Below are 15,210 nucleotides of genomic sequence, written 5' to 3'. Positions count from 1 at the left end.
CAGCCTGCAATCCCATATTAACATATTTATTCTGACTCCTGCGTATATCTTTTTAGATCCTCAGTCTGGCTTTTCTTTCCGAACACCGAACCAAGCATCAGGGGCTACTGTCTATGCGGTACCATTTTATACATATCGAAATTCTTACCTCAAAGCCTGTTAGAAGGCTGCTGCAGGCTTCGGTCAGCCCACTCTTGGCAAGCTGAACCTTCTGAATCACCGCACTCATAACAGTGCGGTGTTCCTCTTCGATGGAGGCGCCGTTGAGCGCCTCCAGCAAATTATCCGGCACCTCCAGTTGGATGGAGGCTGCCGGCGTCACGGTCTTGCCCTTCTTACGAAGGGGTCGCCCGCCGGACTCCGGAGCCACTGTGGGTTCCGGGGCCAAGTCCGGTGCAAAGTCCGGGAGGTTGTCCTCCGACACCCCGGGGCCTCCTCCTCTTGGTGGGTCCCTTCCTGGGATCCCACCTCGGCATCATCCGCATCACGGGGGGTGGAGGCCGTTAGAAGAGAATCCATATCCGACGCACCTAAGGACCCACTTGACGAAGCGGGAAGATCATCCTTAGGCGGACTGCAGGGTGGTATGCGGCATTAGAAAGACATTATGTGGCGGAAAATAAAAACCTTGGAGTTATTCAGGAGTCCGGATACTTACGATCTCGCCAGGGGGTTGGCCCTTGGAGGCCAGTCCTCATCGTCGTCACTGGCGTTGGCGGAGCAGTCCAGGGGAAGAGTTTTTCCCTTCTTGGACCCTTCGACCTCCCTTGTTGGGGAGGCCTTCCTTTTCTTCCCTCCCCCCGCTGGGGGAGAGGCTTTCTTGTTCTCCTCCTCGCCTTGGTGGGAGGAGTCGGCCTCGGATTCATCATCCAATAGCACCTGAAAACGGGAACTCTTCCAAGTCCCCATGGCCTTCTTCTTGGCCTTCTTCTCCGGCACCACGTGGGGTGCCGGAGCCAGCAGCCCCGTTAGGCGGGCATCCGCTGGGTCCTCTGGTAATGGGGCCGGACAGATAGTCCATTCGGCCTTCGCCAGCCAGTCCTGTCAAAGGTAAAGGGAGTTTAGATCCCGCATAGAGTCAAACTATGGAAAACAAATGGCAAAATCACTTACCTCGTCAGCTGGACGCTGCGAGGGGAATCCGCGATCTTCGGTAGCGGATGCGGGAGCCTCGGCGCCTTTCAACAGCACCTTCCAGACATCTTCGTACGTAGTGTCGAAGAGCCCGCTCAGGGTCTGGTGCTGCACCAGATCGAACTCCCACATGTTGAAGCCCCGTCGTTGGCACGGGAGAATCCGGCGGATGAGCATGACCTGGACTATGTTGACAAGCTTGAGCTTCTTGTCCACCAGCTTTTGGATGCAGGCTTGGATTCCGGTCAGCTCCTCCGAATCGCCCCAGATCCGGCCACTCTCTTTCTAGGAGGTGAGCCATGTAGGGATGCCGGATCTGAATTCGGGGGCCGCTGCCCAATCAGGGTCACGCGGCTCGGTGATGTAGAACCACCCCGATTACCACCCCTTGATGGTTTCCACAAAAGTGCCCTCCAGCCACGTAACATGGGACATTCTGCCCACCATGGTGCCTCCGCACTCCGCTTGGCTGCCCTTCACAACCTTCGGCTTGACACTGAAGGTCTTGAGCCACAAGCCGAAGTGGGGCTGGATGCAGAGGAAGGCATCCCACACGACGATAAACTCCGAGATGTTGAGGATGAAATTCGGGGCCAGATCATGGAAATCTAGGCCGTAGTAGAACATGATCCCCTGGACAAAGGGATGAAGTGGGAAGCCCAGTCCGCGGAGGAAATGGGGAAGAAATACTACCCTCTCATGGGGCCTGGGGGTGGGGATGAGCTCTCCCTCGTCGGTACTTGGTATGTCTTGACTTGAGCGAAGACCTCCCCGGCAACGGCGCCAGAAATCCTTCTTGCTACGTCTTGAGCTTGCGGTGGTTTTCCTTGAAGAGGAAAGGGTGATGCAGCATAGTAGCGTAAGTATTTCCCTCAGTTTTTCAGAACCAAGGTATCAATCCAGTAGGAGGCTCCTCACAAGTCCCACAAACCTACACAAACAAACAAAGAACTCACAACCAACACGATAAAGGGGTTGTCAATCCCTTCACGGTCACTTGCGAAAGTGAGATCTAATAGAGATAATATGATAAGATAAATATATTTTTGGTATTTTGTGATATAGATTGGAAAAGTAAAGATGCAAATAAAAGTAGGTTGAAAGCGTATATGATAAAAGATAGACCCGAGGGCCATAGGTTTCACTAGAGGCTTCTCTCAAGATAGCATAAGTGAGGGAGTTCCGGACTAGGGGGTGTCCGGATAGCCGAACTATCATGATCGACCGGACTCCAAGACTATGAAGATACAAGATTGAAGACTTCGTCCCGTGTCCGGATGGGACTTTCCTTGGCGTGGAAGGCAAGCTTGGCGATACGGATATGTAGATCTCCTACCATTGTAACCGACTCTGTGTAACCCTAGCCTTCTCCGGTGTCTATATAAACCGGATGGCTTTAGTCCATAGGACGAACAACAATCATACCATAGGCTAGCTTCTAGGGTTTAGCCTCCTTGATCTGGTGGTAGATCTACTCTTGTAACACACATCATCAATATTAATCAAGCAGGACGTAGGGTTTTACCTCCATTAAGAGGGCCCGAACCTGGGTAAAACATCCTGTCCCTTGTCTCCTGTTACCATCCGCCTAGACGCACAGTTCGGGACCCCCTACCCGAGATCCGCCGGTTTTGACACCGACAATAAGTATTACGCTGGGTGAACAAATTACTATCGAGCAATTGATAGAAAAGCGAATAATTATGAGATTATCTAGGCATGATCATGTATATAGGTATCACGTTCGTAACAAGTATGCATCTAGATAATCGGACTCCTGCCTGCATCTACTACTATTACTCCACACATCGACCGCTATCCAACATGCATCTACAGTATTAAGTTCATAAGAACAGAGTAACGCATTAAGAAAGAAGACATGATGTAGAGGGATAAACTCATGCAATATGATATAAACCCCATCTTTTTATCCTTGATGGCAATAATACAATACATGCCTTGCTGCCCTGCTGTCACTGGGAAAGGACACCGCAAGATTGAACCCAAAGCTAAGCACTTCTCCGATGGCAAGAAAGATCAATCTAGTTGGCCAAACCAAACCGATAATTCGAAGAGACTTGCAAAGATAACTCAATCACACATAAAAGAATTCAGAGGAGATTCAAATATTTCTCATAGCTAAACTTGATCATAAACCCACAATTCATCGAATCTCGACAAACACACCGCAAAAAGAGTTACATTGAATAGATCTCCAAAAGAGGGGGGGGGGAGAACGTGGTATTGAGATCCAAAAAGAGAGAAGAAGCCATCTAGCTAATAACTATGGACCTGTTGGGGATATAACTATTAGGTATGACCCGCCAGGAGGGGCCGGGTTATACCTATAAGTATTCTTGAAGCCCATGCTCAAGGTTGAAGACGACGGCTTAGTAAGGGCCCAAGGCCCAGAGGTGACTTAAGGCCCGTAGTGATAAACCCCCGTATAGGTGTGACTTGTATTGTAAGGCAAGAAATATTAAGAGACCGAGCCGGATACCGTTTATAAGCCGGCCGGGACTCTGTAGAGCCACTAGGCGTTGACCTTTGTATATAAAGGGACGACCCGACGGCGGTTCAGGGCAAGTAACAACAACTCGAGAGCTAGGTCAAGCGATTTGCTCCCTGGTGATCAAGACATAAGTAATCCCACTCAAAACTGGACCGTAGGCTTTTACCTTCACCGTAAGGGGCCAAACCAGTATAAACCTCGTGTCTCTTGTCCCGGTTAACCCCTTCAAGTTTCCTAGTTGCGATGGCTCCACGACGAAGTCTGTTCCTTAGGACATCTGACGTGACAATTCCACGACAGTTGGCACCCACTATGGGGCCAGCGCACGGTGGATTTGAGTTCTTGAAGGGCAACTTTGAAGGGCGCATGGGATATGCTGTGGGTCGGATGACTAACAGTTGTCGCGGCAAGCTCTACATCGACGATGCAGGCTGGGGCCCCGACGCCGGCTCAATTGAGTACGGGTAGCGGGTCCCCTTCGGCAGAATCCACGTCTTCATCGGTAAGATTGGCGAGCCGGGCCCTGAGCTGGACATCTGCACCAACCTCGTCGAGACGGCTCAGCGAGCGAGACCCGCCCGGGCTCCGCCGACAGTGAAACGTGCCTTCGTGGGATGCATCCATGGAGGACTTTTTGAAGGATCTGCCTCTGGTGGTGAGACGACCATCTTCTCTGGTGGTGAGTCGTCCACAGATGAGATGGATTCGTTGTATCAACTACAGGATGGCAGGCTTGGGGGCTGTCCCGATGGCAGCAGTATTCCGTATTGCCTCGAGCCGCCGAGCAGGGTCGGGATCTTCATGGCTGGCACACAACCCATCCAAGACTCCACAACTGCAGTAGTCGTAACCTCCGGGTCAGCGGCAGCCAGGGCGGGAGGCCCTGTGCGTTCACCGGCCCAGGTGTTAAAGGATCTCACAGACAAGCTGACCACCCTGTTAACCGCCGTAGTCAACCCGACGGATCAACCTCGTCATGATGCAGAGGTGGCACAGCTAAAATTGGATATGGAGCAAGATAAGGAAGACCTGGCAACAAAAGATGTTAGGATAACCGCAGAGCGGGCGACTCTGGATGTTCAGGCTCAGTAGATCCAGGCACATGCTTTCCGGCTCATGCAAGACCAGAACGCGGCTAACGAGGTCATGAGGAGAAGGCATCAGAAGACTCAGTCTGGACTCCCCCCTCGGTTTATGATCCTCGAAATCTTTTTCACACACCAGGGGCAGGGCCCAGTAACCCGCTGTGGCTTTCCCCGCAGACAGGCAAGCCGCCGTGGCTCCCTCCGCGCACATAAACTGACCATGTTGCGACACCCAGGGACGGTGTGCCGGTTCAGCCACCGGTTATGGGACCTCCCCGCATAAACATGGCGCCGCCTAAGTATATACCCACACCCCGGGTCACTATTCTAACCCATTGGAGAACATGATAGCGGCAGCTGCACGATTGGCGGCTCTCCCAATTGATGGTGACTCTCCGGCGGCGCTTAAAACCCGCCGGGTCAGGGAACTTCTTCAGACGGCCTTGGCACAGTAGGAGGCGTACTCATACAGCCGAGACAGGATCCACTCGACCCCTCGTCCAAGCCGAAGCCCAAGTTATAGCAGGCACATGGATTCAGCGGCCGTTTCGAGCAACGTCAGGCACCGTGACCAGCCAGGTGGGCTTAACCCGGCACGCCATGAGGCCGTTAACTTGGTAGATCAAGATAGAATACATCAAGAGGCTGAGCGAGCGGTTCAACAGGCAGCTGAGCAGGCGGCTCAGTTGAAGTCTTACCAACCGTATTCGGTTTGGTGCAGGCGGCTCAGTTGAATACTTCTATCGAGGCAGGCGTGGCCACCAGGATCGGAGGAGTCCCTTGTCTGGTGCCGGCTCTACGTAACGAGCGTTTACCCAAGGACTTTAAGGGACCTAGGAAGGTGCCGAATTACATGGCCGACTTACAGCCCGGGGCATGGATTGAGAGTTACGAGATGGCTATGGAGCTGTTGGAGGTTAGTGATGCTGCAATGGGTAAATACTTCACCATGATGTTGGATGGAACCGCCCGCACCTGGTTGAAAGGCATGCCACCTAATTCAATCAGCTCTTGGGCGGAGTTAAAGGCCCGGTTCATCCAGAACTTCAAAGACACATGCAAGCAGCCCATGTCGATCGTGGATCTGACGAATTGCAAGCAAGAGGAGGGCGAGTCTACAACCCATTGGGTGCGCCAAGTAAAAGCCATAATACATTCATCTGATAAGATGGATGCCGGCTCTGTAGTCTTAATGTTGGAGAAAAATTGCCGGTTCTTGCCTCTGAAACAAAAGCCGTGGCGACTCAAACGCGAGTGTAATGATATGGGCACAATGATGGCGGCTCTAGTTAAGTACGCTGATTCTTATAGTACCAAGGATCCCGAGTCTGATGTTGACAAGACAGGAAAGGGAAAGAAGAACGACAACGGCAAGGGCCCTCAGCACAACCTGACAAATCAAGGAGGTGATAAATGTAAGGCTGACAACAGTTTGGATTTCATGGCTAACACCAGCGCGCATGGTAATAACCAGCGGCGCAAAGGGAGGCCACCTCCCCGATCTGGCGGGTCAGGCCCCACACTTGAGCAATTGTTTAATGAGCCCTGTCCAAGACACGGCACTCAGCAGAAGCCGGCTACCCATTTGTGGAAGGACTGTACGATCATGAAGGCCTTTAAAATTCCAATATGTTTGGTGGTAACAATGGGCAGGGCGGCGGCTCAGGCGGCGGCGGTTTTCATGGCCCGGGCGGCGGGTCAAATCCCAATTTCCAAAGCTCCCAGGGCAACCAAGGTGGATATAACCAACAATCTGGCCAGGGCGGACAGCAACAACAACAAGGTGGATACCAAAGCAATTCAAAGCAGCTGAACGGTGGGCAATATCATGTGTTTACCACCAATTTATGTAAACGAGACCAAAAGCTTCATAAGAGCGATGTGAATGCGGTTGAGCCGACAATTCCTCGTTATTTGAGGTGGTCTGAGCAGCCTATCATATGGAGTAGAGAGGATCACCCTTCCTGAGTTGACAATCCGGGCCACTTAGCCCTGGTGGTGGCCCCTCAAGTGGGTGGATAAAAAATCACCAAAGTGCTCCTGGATGGAGGCAACAGCATCAATATCCTCAATTATGAGACCTTCCGTCGCATGGGGCTAACTAATAAGAACCTTAAGTAGTCCAACACTGTTTTCCATGGAGTCATACCCGGTAAGTCGGCGTATCCGGTCGGCAAGATTGAATTGGAGGTAGCCTTTGGGGATGAATATGACTCCAGAGATGAGAAATTGACGTTTGAAGTAGTCAAGATCAACAGCCTGTATCATGATCTGTCCGGGCGGCCGGCTTACGCCAAATTCATGGCACAACCGTGTTATGTGTACTTGCAACTCAAGATGCCGGGTCATAAGGGAACCATTACGGTGCATAGGAGCCGGAAGGTGGCTCTGGAATGTGAAGAAGGTGACGCGGCTTATGCTGAGTCGGTCTGTGCGATGGAAGAGTTAAAATTCTACAAGGACAATGTCGACCCGGTAGACATGCCATCTTTAAAGAAGCAAACCACAGAACATGAGCCGGTCATGAAGTTTAAGTCGGCTGATGATACTAAGCTTGTTGATTTTGTTCCAGGCGATTCATCCAAACAGTTCAGTATCAGTGCTAATTTGGATCCCAAATAGGAGAGCGCGCTCATCGAGTTCATCCATGAGAACCGGGACATTTTTGCATGGAAACCTTCTAACATGCCAGGTGTACCGAGAGAACTCACTGAGCACACTCTTAATATTGATCCAAAGTTTAAGCCGGTCAAGCAGTTTCTTCGGCGGTTTAATGAAGAGAGGCGGAAGGCCATTGGTGAAGAAGTAGCCCGGCTCTTGGCAGCAGGGTTTATCATCGAAGTCTTTCATCCAGAGTGGTTGGCTAACCCGGTGCAGGTGCTTAAGAAAAATGGCACTTGGTGTATGTGTGTGGATTACACGGACTTAAACAAGGCTTGTCCAGCTGATCCTTTTGCTCTCCCTCGTATTGATCAAATCATTGATGCTACGGCGGGTTGTGAGCGTTTGAGTTTTTTTGGATGCTTACTCTGGTTATCATCAGATCAAGATGGCGGTTAAAGACCAGGAGAAGACGGTATTCATTACTCCGTTTGGAGCCTTCTGCTATGTTTCAATGCCTTTTGGGCTCAAGAGTGCCCAGGCGACTTACCAACGATGTGTGCAGAATTGTCTTCATAATCAAATTGGGCGCAATGTTCATGCTTATGTGGATGACATAGTGGTTAAATCCAGAGAGAAGGAGACCTTGATTGATGATCTCAAGGAAACCTTTGACAATCTTTGGATTTACAAGATGATGCTTAACCCAGCCAAGTGTGTTTTTGGTGTGCCTGCAGGCAAGCTTTTGGGCTTTCTGGTTTCTAATAGGGGCATTGAGGCTAACCCGAAGAAGATTAAAGCTATCACCTCCCTGGCCAAACCAGCATGTATCAATGACATTCAATGTTTGGCGGGTCGTATCGCTGCTCTAAGCCGGTTAGGAGAGAAGGCCCTGCCATTATATCAAATGATGAAGAAGACAGATAACTTCATCTGGAGTGACGCTACAAATGCTGCTTTTGAAGATCTGAAGAGACAGTTAGCTGAGCCGCCGGTTCTTGCTGCTCCCATTGACAAGGATCCCTTGTTATTATATGTGGTAGCTAACACGCGTGCTGTCAGCGTGGCCATCATGGTGGAGCGCAACGAGGCTGGCAAGGAACACCCGGTTCAATGGCCGGTTTACTACATCAGCGAGGTGCTGATTGAGTCCAAGCAGCGATATCCGCATTGGCAGAAGCTCGTCTATGGGGTGTTCATGGCAAGACGGAAGCTTAAGCAGTACTTCTTGGGCCACCCCATCACTGTGGTTAGTTCTGCCCCTTTAGGGGATATCATTCAAAATAGAGAGGCCACAGGACGAATCGCCAAATGGGCCATTGAACTTGGGCCTCATGGCCTAATATATATGCCGCACACAGCTATCAAGTCTCAAGCGCTGGTGGATTTCATCAACAATTGGACAGAGCTGCAGATACCTGAAGAAAAGCCAGACAACACGTATTGGACAATACATTTTGATGGGTCTAGGCAATTGGAGGGCTCGGGGGCTGGAGTTGTTTTGGCTTCCCCTCGAGGTGATAAATTTTTTTATGTGCTCCGGTTGATGTTTCCCTGTAATAACAGCGCAGCTGAGTATGAAGCCTTGATCCATGGTCTCCGGATGGCTAAAGAGATGAGCTTAAGCCGGGTCAGGTGCTTCGGTGACTCAGATCTAGAAGCTAAACAGGTATCAGGCAAGTGGGATTCTAAGGATCCTCTCATGGCAGCTTATCGTCGTGAAGTTGATGCAATTGCGGGACACTTCAAGGGTTATCAGGTGGAGCACATTGACCGTAGAAAGAACGGAGCGGCTGATGCTTTAAGCCGGCTGGGTTCTCAGCGTAAACTGGTGCCGCCTAATACCTTTTTGTACATTCTGCATAACCCTTCTATCAAGTTACCCGCAGAGGAAGACTTGGCTGTTCCTGACCCAGAAGCACAGTTGGTGGCGGCTCTTCATGTCATTCCAGATTGGATGATGCTGTACCTGGCTTATATGACACGGGGCGAGTTGTTTGAGGATGAAACCTTGGCCAGGTAGATAACTCGGCGGTCTAAGTCCATGACGATTGTCAATGGCGAGTTGCATCATTGCAGTGTTACAGGGGCGTTTCAGCGCTGCATCTCCCCTGAAGAAGGCCAAGAAATTCTACGTGAGATCCATGAAGGGGATTGTGGTCATCATGCCGGGTCAAAATCCCTTGTGGCCAAGGCTTTTCGTCATGGGTTTTATTGGCTGACGGCTCATGCTGATGCGGAGGATCTGGTGAGTAAATGTGACGATTGTCAGAAGTTTTCAAGACGGGCTCATGTGCCGGCTCAAGAATTGAGGATGATTCCAATTACATGGCCATTTTCAGTCTGGGGGCTTGACATGGTTGGACCTTTCAAAAGGTCCAAAGATAAAAAGACCCACCTCTTGGTGGCAGTTGATAAATTTACAAAGTGGGTTGAGGCAGAGCTAGTCAGTAAGTGTGATGCAGCTACGACGGTTCAATTCATGAAGAAGGTGATATTTCGCTTCGGGTTCCCACATAGTATTATCACTGATAATGGCACTAATCTGTCTAAAGGCGCCATGGAGGAATTCTGTCAACGTGAGCATATCCGGCTTGATGTTTCATCAGTGGCTCACCCTCAGTCCAATGGTCAAGCCGAGAGAGCCAATCAGGAGATCTTGAAAGGCATCAAACCCTGGCTTTTGGTCCCCCTGCAGCGGACGCCGGGTTGTTGGGTTGAGGAGTTACCCTCTGTGTTATGGAGCATTAACACTACTCCTAATAGATTAACGGGTTATACACCTTTCTTCATGGTCTATGGAGCTGAGGCGGTTCTTCCTTCTGACATCCGTCATGACTCGCCTCGTGTGGCGGCTTATGTTGAAGCATACAATGAAAAGGCGCGTCAGAATGATCTCGACCTGTTAAATGAGCAGAGAGACTTGGCAGTAGCTCGCTCGGCGATTTACCAACAAGACTTGCGCCAATATCACAGCCGCCGTGTTAAGTCCAGAGCCTTTCAGGAAGGTGATTTGGTGCTCCGGCTCATCTAGGATCAAACTGATGCACACAAGTTATCACCACCTTGGGAAGGACCCTTTGTGGTTAGTAAGAACTTGAATAACGGGTCATATTACCTTATCGATGTTCGAGAGCACAAAGACTCACGTAAGTCAGAGGAGGAGACCCGGAGGCCGTGGAATATTGCTCATCTTTGGCCCTACTATACTTGAGCCATAGGCTCCCCTGATGTACATATTTTTGCCAATGTATATATTATGATAAATAATAAAGCAGGACCTCTGTCCTTGTTTACCTCAAACCAAGGTAAATTTGTCATTATCATTGTCATTATTCTTTCACATGATCACTTGGGGGCTGATCACGTTTGATCCGGCTTAACCCATTTGATCCGGCTTACGATCATATTCGAATCTAGTCATTAAAAGTTATGATCATTATGGGGCTTCCTGTTCAAACATAGGTCATATTCAAACCAAAGAGAACATAGTTGTCGGTACCCTTTTGATTGGCACACTGCCAAGCTCACTTGGGGGCTTCTTGATCGTATTCGAATCATAGCTTAACCCCTTTGGGAACCGACTTTGATCGTATTCAAATCAGAGTCGTTAAAAAACTCTCAAGATCATTAGGGGGCTTCCTGTTCAAACATAGGTCGTATTCGAACCAAAGAGAACACAGTTGTCGGTACGCTCTTGATCGGCGCAATGCCAAAGCCATTGGGGGCTACATGATCGTATTCGAATCCTAGCTTAAACCCCTCTGGAATGGTTCACTGATCGTATTCGAATTAGTAGCCTTGCCATTTTGTACTTTTCTTTCGATTTAAGTTGTCTTTGGAAACCCCCTTGTTTGACTTGAGATTTTTTCTGAGGCTTACAACTTTTAGTATGCTTGCTGTAACCCGGCTCAATATTGACTGATGAGTCACCGATCCATAAGCATCATTGTACCTTTGAAATTTCCGGGTATCCAAAGATTAGGTTATCACCCTTACTGACCGGGTCATATAAACCGGTGGTGCAAATTTGAGAAGTCTTAAGCATAATATCATAGTTGTGTTCTCTGCAACAAGCTAATCTATGATTGTTTTTAAATCCTTTTGACCCGCCTGGTTGTTCGATGTCAAGGGATTTTTTTGCAGTCTGTTGAAGGACAGTTTTTGAAACCTGATCAGGCATATGGTGAGCAGATGACTAAGTAACATGGATGGATACATCACGGCGGCTTAATGACGTTAAGCATCAAAACATGCACGATGGCACGACCACAACACATTTATCTCTATCCTATTACAGGACTCATTAAGTCCACATAGTTCACATTGTTTTTTACACCCAAGGTGTGAGCCGCCATGATAGTTCACCTTCAGGACTGCCCGGAAGCATCTGGGTTAGCCCTCTCCACGCCTGTACCCTGCTCCTTTTCCTGGAAAGTCGATGATGACCAGTCAATGTTGTTCAAGGCTTCAAATTCAGCTTCATCATCAACAAGACCGGCCGGGTCAACTTCAGGAGCAAATGTATGCTTACGAGGTGGAGGAATCAGACTGGTCACATCGTATTGAGGCGTTGGAATTCTTCGGTTCTCTTCATCATAACCCGCCTGGTACTTGGTATGATCCACTTCATTTGCTATGAGAGTTGCCACAGGGCTTATCTCTTTGACACAGGCGAGAAAATCCGCGTCCTCAAACAGCGTGCCATCTTCCTTCAGGCTTGGGTAACCAATGGCTATATCCGCCGGGTCTAGTTCCAGTAACCAGGCCTTAGCCCGGTTTAGAGCATTCATTGCTCCGGCTCTTGTAGTTGACCATCTCAGTTCATTGGTCCGTTGCGGAAGAACTGAAAGCTTCCTCAGGACATGTGCCAGGAGAGTTGGCATTTCATTGGACAGGGCCACCGAAGCAATTGTACATTGCGACCCGGTGTACAATTGTTCCACCAAGGTGTACACTGCCTTCAGCATAGTCAGCATGTTTTGGTTCAAATTTGAACTTCTGGGGCCTGTATAAGCATAATCAGGAGAATTAATTCCAGGTGTATGATCTATTGCACGGCTTAGATATTTACACAATGGTAAGGCGACTTACCAAAGATGGCTGAGACCATTTGAAAAATATGGCGCTTTAAACCGGATAATTCACCAGTGACTTCTTCCAGAGCCGCCTCCGCCTTCTCAGCTAGGCTTATTAGTGTGGTTTTCTCTTCTGCCCAGGCTTTCTTTTCAGCTTCAAGTTCTTTCTTCAGTTTCTCCTGTTCAGAAACACTGAATTCAAACTTGGTGTTGGCCTTCTCAAGTTCCGTCTCTCGGAATTCAAGGTGGCTCTTCAAATTAGTCACCTCAGATTCGAGTTGACTCGTGGTAGCCTATACAAGTGCAAAATTCAAATCAAGTAATTTGTTTATGCAGTATTAAAGTCCCAAGCATTTTGCCAGCAATAACACTTGGCACTTGGGGGCTAATGTCCCAAAGAGTTTTTCTTTTCTATGGCGGGTCACCAGATGGTGATTTATACGAGTAAGTCCCAAGCATTTTGCAAGCAATAATACTTGGCACTTGGGCTAATGCATACTGTTGTTCAGACAACTATGAGGATTTTTCTATAAAGAACCGACTCAACCATATTGGTTAAGCCGCCCCTTGGGGACTACATGGTAAGCCAGAATTTTCTTTCTTTCTTTATGTTGTTCAGTTGTTTCCAAGTCTACAACATAAGCATCATAAACAGCAGACTTGGGGGCTAACATACTAAAGGATAATGAACAAGAAGGAGCGGGTTATACCTCGAATTTGTGATGCATCTGCTTTACCATGTCAACTTCGAGGTCCCGGCTGTTGTGCACTTGGCTCATAAAGCCAGAGAAGATATCTCCAATGCTCATATGAGCATAATTAGCAACATCCATCTTGACTCGGCGCTGGTCCAGAAGTTCTTCCTTGGCAGGACATTTAGCCAGCACAGTTGGCCTCCCCGGCTCAGCATAGCCAGTTCTGGTAATCTCGACATCAACATTGGAAGGATCATCTGTCCGGATTGGGCTTGGAGGCTTGGGGTTTTCTGAGTCATTAGCAGCTTGGTCAGTGGGCAGGTCGATAGAAGGAGGTGACACATCTTGCGCTGGTTCAGGTGGCGGCTCATGAGTACCTGAGTCCGGCACGGTTGTTTCAGGAGCTGGCTCAGTTGCAACTCTGTCTTCCGCTGATTTATTCTTCATAACCCTCTTGCTGGGCTTGGCTTGACTGCTGCGTTAAAATTAAAGGGATTAGTATAGAAGCAAGAAGATTATAATAAATTCAAACTAAGCGGCCTATTATACCTTGGAGCAGTCTTAAAGGCTGGCGGATTAGACTGCAATGACTCAACGGAGGAAGGGGAAGTATCCTAATAATCCGAGTCAGAAGGATTGAGTGGTTGACGAAAGAGACCCGCCAAGGGGTAAAATTTATTAGAAACAGAAGTGACCTCGTTCCGGCATTTCCTTGGAGTGTTTGGTAAGCCGGAGGAGAGCTCCACGTCCTTGTTGGTCCGGGTCTGCCTCCGTCTCTCATGAATTTGCCGCTTCAAAAGAAATTGAGGGTCGTGATGAGCTAAAGGATGAGAAAATCTTACATTCCGGGTCACTCTGCGGATTTTCCGTCTTGGCAAAGGCTCGGAGTCGGAGGAAAGGATAGTTACCTCATCAGCCTTGTTACGACTTGCTCCGGTGTCCTCCTGCTGATGATTAGTGTCAATACGATGGTTAAAAAATAAGCCAAGGGAGTCAAAGGCTACCTTCGACTCAGAAGAGTCCGCTAGCCGAAGCAGGTCAAAAACAGTAGCTTTCTTGCCCTTCTTTTTGACAGCTTCTTTCCTGGTGGCTTTCTTTTCTTTTCTTGCTCTCTTGGTAGCTTCATGATCATACTTAACCTTCCAAAATTTATCACCCGCCTGCAAGGATTTAGCATATTTATGAGTATGAGGGAAACATTAAGAAAATGAGATAAATATTTCATATGGGTGGTTTACCTTTGGAGCTGGGTTATCTTTGCAGAAAGGGGCTAGACCCCACTTTGCCACAATCCGACAGACTCTCGTTGAGAAGAGATTTGGTCATGTCATTAATAACATGAGCAGGTAAGTCATCAGGGCTATGGCGCAGGGGATCATTCTTGGCACCGGTATATTCGCACATTAAGACGGTGCGGCGGCTCAACGGAATAACTCGCCAGGTGAGCCAGACCCGAACCAGGTCAATACCAGTCAACCCGTTCCCCAGCAGAGCCTTGATCTTAGCCAGGGTAGGAGCAAGGGATTTGCGCTCTGCGGCAGTAATCTTGTCAGGCAGAGGATGATTGGTGTCAAGACGAAGGGCGCGAAAGCCCGACAGAGGGTTCTTGTTAGCCGGAGAGGTATCCTTGCAGTAGAACCATGTCATGTTCCAATCTTTGGGATGGCTTCGCGGGTTAGCATAGGGAAAGATCACATCCCTGCGGTGCTGGATTGAAACTCCGCCAAGTTCCAAGCTCTGGCCGCTGGCACACTCCGTCTGGCGGTTCAAGTAGAAAAACTCTCTAAAAAGCAGTAAATTGGGCTCTTCACCAAGATAAACTTCGCTGAACACTTGGAAGTTGCAGATATTAGACATGGAATTGGGTCCAATGTCTTGTGGGCGAAGGTCAAAAAACTTCAGCACATCTCTGAAAAACTTTGAACTGGGAGGAGTAAAACCCCGGTTCATATGATCTGTGAAAACAATGACCTCCCCGTCTTTGGGTTGAGGAAATTCTTCATCCGGGTTAGGAGCACGATAAGGCATGACTTCTTTCTTCGCCAGATAGCCAGTTTTCACAAAGTCATTCAAGGTGCTGTCAGTGACAATGGATTTCACCCAGT

The sequence above is a fragment of the Triticum aestivum genome, chromosome 1B, assembly GCF_018294505.1.
Source record: "Triticum aestivum cultivar Chinese Spring chromosome 1B, IWGSC CS RefSeq v2.1, whole genome shotgun sequence".
In the NCBI taxonomy this organism is placed as follows: Eukaryota; Viridiplantae; Streptophyta; class Magnoliopsida; order Poales; family Poaceae; genus Triticum; species Triticum aestivum.
Note: the sequence above shows the minus strand (reverse complement) of the source record.